At 45.2% G+C, this 4,704-nt stretch overlaps 1 non-coding gene across 1 annotated transcript; it reads right to left on the reverse strand.

Annotated features, from left to right (window-relative positions):
- Nucleotides 1–2,868: 2,868 nt before the first annotated feature.
- Trnaa-cgc (transfer RNA alanine (anticodon CGC)) lies at nucleotides 2,869–2,941 on the reverse strand. Its single transcript has one exon. It is a non-coding gene; the product is annotated as a tRNA-Ala (tRNA).
- Between the last annotated feature and the right edge of the window lie 1,763 nt (nucleotides 2,942–4,704).

Genomic DNA, 4,704 nt, shown 5'->3' on the forward strand with positions numbered 1-4,704 from the left:
GTAAAGAAAGTCTGTGCTGGTAAACTTCTATGTTATTCGATACTGAAACAGCTGAGTAAGACTGAACGTACTCAGACAGTTTTCGCTTTACTTATTCTGACACACAATATTTTAGCTCAACGCAATCCGACTTTTAATAATTCCTAAAAAGAATAGCCCTGACTAACAATAACCTATCCTTGATGAATCACTTACCTCACCAAAATCTTCGTACTCGAACTACTGGAATACAGCGAGCGCCAATACTGCCAGCTAAATAAAAGATTCTAACTACTGAAGGCACTAACTACTGATAGGCACATAGTTAGCAAATGAAAGACTTTGATAGAGAACAAACAATATATATATATATATATATATATATATATATATATATATATATATATATATATATATATATATATATAATATATATATATTCGTGACAACCAGTTCGACAGATTTCCTTTTTCTGACGGACACACGTCCAGATCGTCCGCTCATATTAACACCTCAAAACTCTGACATCTCTCTCCCCACATTCACCACTGCTGGCGGCTCACCTGCAACTGCCCAACGCTACCCGCTGTTCACATCCAACTGCCCAACACTATACTAACGAATAATCTAACAATGAGTCCAACCAGACACAGACTGCACACAGTGAAGTCAGCGATTTTAATACAGAGTGCTTCGTGGCGTCACCAACAAAGAAACCTAAACAGCCTACATATACATTTACATTTATACTCCGCAAGTCACCCAACAGTGTGTGGCGGAGGGCACTTTACGTGCCACTGTCATTACCTCCCTTTCCTGTTCCAGTCGCGTATGGTTCGCGGGAAGAACGACTGCCGGAGAGCCTCCGTGCGCGATCGAATCTCTCTAATTTTACATTCGTGATCTCCTCGGGAGGTATAAGTAGGGGGAAGCAATATATTCGATACCTCATCCAGAAACGCACCCTCTCGAAACTTGGACAGCAAGCTACACCGCGATGCAGAGCGCCTCTCTTGCAGAATCTGCCACTTGAGTTTGCTAAACATCTCCGTAACGCTATCACGCTTACCAAATAACCCTGTGACGGAACGAGCCGCTCTTCTTTGGATCTTCTCTAGTCCTCAGTCAACCAGACATGGTACGGATCCCACACTGATGAGCAATACTCAAGTACAGGTCTAACGAGTGTTTTGTAAGCCACCTCCTTTGTTGATGGACTACATTTTCTAAGGACTCTCCCAATGAATCTCAACCTGGCACCCGCCTTACCGACAATTAATTTTATATGATCATTCCACTTACAGATTCCATCACGCCGAGGAAAAAAGAAATGCAAGTACAAGTGGACGTGGTCCCTAAGGATAGATCCGTAGTTGTGTTGATCCAGTGTGCCTTCCAGAATGACGATATCGCCCAGAAAATGCCACGAAATCATTCCCCAGATCATCATGCTCCCTTCTCCGGCCTGGAGCCCTCCGACGAACGTCACAGGGCGTTTGCTTTTAGACTTTTCACGCCGCTGGAACGCGAAACGTGAGTCATCTGAAAGGGCCACCCGTCACCACTCAGTACACGTCTAGTTGCAGCACTGGCGTGCAAATTCTAGACTTCGTCACCGATGAACAGCAGTCAGCATGGGTGCCTCGACCAGGTGCCGAACTGTCGTTGAGGCAAACTGTCAGTAGCCTCTTGGTACCTATGGGTGGTCAGTTGCTGAACAGTTACACGTCTATTGGCCCGTACACATCTCTACAGCCGTCTGTCACCCCATTGCATATCACCCTTGCCTCGGCAACGGTCTTAGACAGCGCCTTTTTGACATGTACGGTATACTTTAACCATGGCGGCATAGGAACAGTTTACAAACTCAGCCATTTTGGAAATGCTTCCACCCTTGGCAGTGATCATGCTCTTTTGGGCGTCAGCTAAATCGCATTACGGCCATGACTACATTGTTTTCCACGTCCCCACACACGCTTTGTACATCCTCCACTGCTAGTGATGCCACCTGCCGTCTGTGAGTGGTTATTGCATGTTGACGTCAAATGTAGACGGCTGCCATATTACTGTTATTGGACCGTGTATTACAGAAATACACACCTCAACATAAGTGTGGAGTACCGTTCAGTTTACTACAATGACTTCTTATAGTACACCTAATGAGGTTTGTGCAATACCTTATTAACAAAATAAACATAATTTCTTCTGAAATCAAGAACGACCGGGCTAGTTACAAAGTATCATTACAAAAAAAGCAGGCTCTCTCTTAAGTGTACATTTTGAAAACAAAACAGTGAAAATCTTTATCTAATGATGATGACTATCAGTCTTTAGTAGTGGTTATCTCCTCTCCCCACACGGATTCGTTCTTCCACTCTGCAAGGCATACTCTGGATGAGATCATCAGTTTTATCTTGGTATATGAGGTCCCCCTCCTCAGTTGAAGCTTCAGTCACATTCTGAACATTGTAAGATGGATTTAGACGCTGTGCAACGACTAACTTCAACAGTTCCAACGCATGGTCAGTTGCATTCATGCCTGGGGACTGTGCTGACCAATGCATTCGGCTGATGTTGCATCTTGTAAGAAACCGAGACACTGCTAGAGTCTTGCATTGACAACGATTGGGAAGAAGTCATCGACTTCACGTTTGTAGGGCCTTACAATTGTTTGAATGGCCTCGTGGAGGTATCGGGGATCAGTCAAATTGCCATAGAGGAGGAGGACATTAGTGATTAACGTCCCGTCGACAACGAGGTCATTAGAGACGGAGCACAAGCTCGGGTTCGGAATGGATGGGAAAGGAAATCGGCCGTGCCCTTTGAAAGGAACCATCCCGGCTTTTGCCTGAAACGATTTAGGGAAATCAAGGAAAACCTAAATCAGGATGGCCGGAGACGGGTTTGAACCGTCGTTCTCCCGAATGCGAATCCAGTGTGCTAACCACTGCACCACCCCGCTCGGTATATGTGTTACCAAAATAGTACTTGTAACGAAGATGTTATTGTTGGAGAACAATGGGTTAAGTACATGTTAGAAAATACAACACAACGTTACTATTCAGCGGAAGAGAATGATGTTCATCCTCTACATAGTATTCTACTTGCGTTTGTCCAGCTGTGTACAGTTTATGGGTCACGTGCAGATTTATGCCGTTTGTAAAGGCAGCGGGTTCCGGGAACTGCAGAGGCGTTGCCCTCTCAATGTCTTAACTCTACCTGCGGAGGCTGCAGGAGATTGCCAATAAAAATCCCGCCCTTACCGAATGCGGTTAAGTAAACTTAGAGAGGTCCATCGACCCATCATTATTGTCCCCCAGCACATTGCTCCTACACCTGCAAACGGATTGACTTCCTGAACGTATCGGCGTTCCTGATGTCGTCTAGCGCTTCTCCAAACCCTAAGATGTCTAGCGTCTGGTCGCAAACCAATCTTGCCCCCATTAGCAAACATGACATAACTCCATTCTGTAAGGCTGCAGTGTTGATGTGCAAGAGCCCAAGTCCTTCGAATACATCGTTTTCGTTGATTCAATGCAAAACTTCAGATTGGTATTCGGGAATGAAGACCACCATGATGCAATCTTCTAGGCACTGTTTGGTCTGAGATACCAATCCCTGTGGCCCGGGAGAAGTCATTTCCAATACTTCTAGCAGTTGATGTTGGGCGCCTACGAGTCAGTAGTTAGAAGAAACGATCCTGCATTTGTGTCGCCATATGAAGATGACCATTTAGAGGTCTATCGTTCACATTTCCCGTCTCTCTGTACTCTCTCCACACCTTACATGCATAACATTAAGTGATATGTAACCGATCGACATCTTGCTGTCTATGACGTGCAACTGTCGTTGAGGCAAACTGTCAGTAGCCTCTTGGTACCTATGGGTGGTCAGTTGCTGAACAGTTACACGTCTATTGGCCCGTACACATCTCTACAGCCGTCTGTCACCCCATTGCATATCACCCTTGCCTCGGCAACGGTCTTAGACAGCGCCTTTTTGACATGCACGGTATACTTTAACCATGGCGGCATAGGAACAGTTTACAAACTCAGCCATTTTGGAAATGCTTCCACCCTTGGCAGTGATCATGCTCTTTTGTGCGTATGCATCTACATGGCATGTTACTTCAGTGTCCGCAGCTCGTGGTCGTGCGGTAGCGTTCTCGCTTCCCACGCCCGGGGTCCCGGGTTCGATTCCCGGCGGGTCAGGGATTTTCTCTGCCTCGTGATGACTGGGTGTTGTGTGATGTCCTTAGGTTGGTTAGGTTTAAGTAGTTCTAAGTTCTAGGGGACTGATGACCATAGCTGTTAAGTCCCATAGTGCTCAGAGCCATTTGAACCATTTGTTACTTCAGTGCTGAACAGAAACTGAATGAAGCCGTTGTTGATACTGGACTGCTCGCGGTGTGCCGCTGCAACAGCTCTATGTTTAGATGACTCGGAAACGGCCAAAAAGCATGCCAGCAGTAAACACCGTCCAGTATATGGGTTCTAACTAGATAAGGCATGAAGTGCCTTGGTCAATGAGATCTCCGACATCGTAGACTACATTTTATGATAGTATTCCAAACTTTTGTTGAGCAGTGTAGATATAGATTGACAACTAAACAACTGTTCGTATTAAAAAGGTTTATTTTGGATCTTTGACTAAATTATACATCAATTCTTCCTGTTATATTTCTCTGTCTTTCTTTACTATGAAGCTGACTACCGTATCGTAAGC

This window comes from Schistocerca nitens, chromosome 1, assembly GCF_023898315.1.
Source record: "Schistocerca nitens isolate TAMUIC-IGC-003100 chromosome 1, iqSchNite1.1, whole genome shotgun sequence".
Classification (NCBI taxonomy): domain Eukaryota; kingdom Metazoa; phylum Arthropoda; class Insecta; order Orthoptera; family Acrididae; genus Schistocerca; species Schistocerca nitens.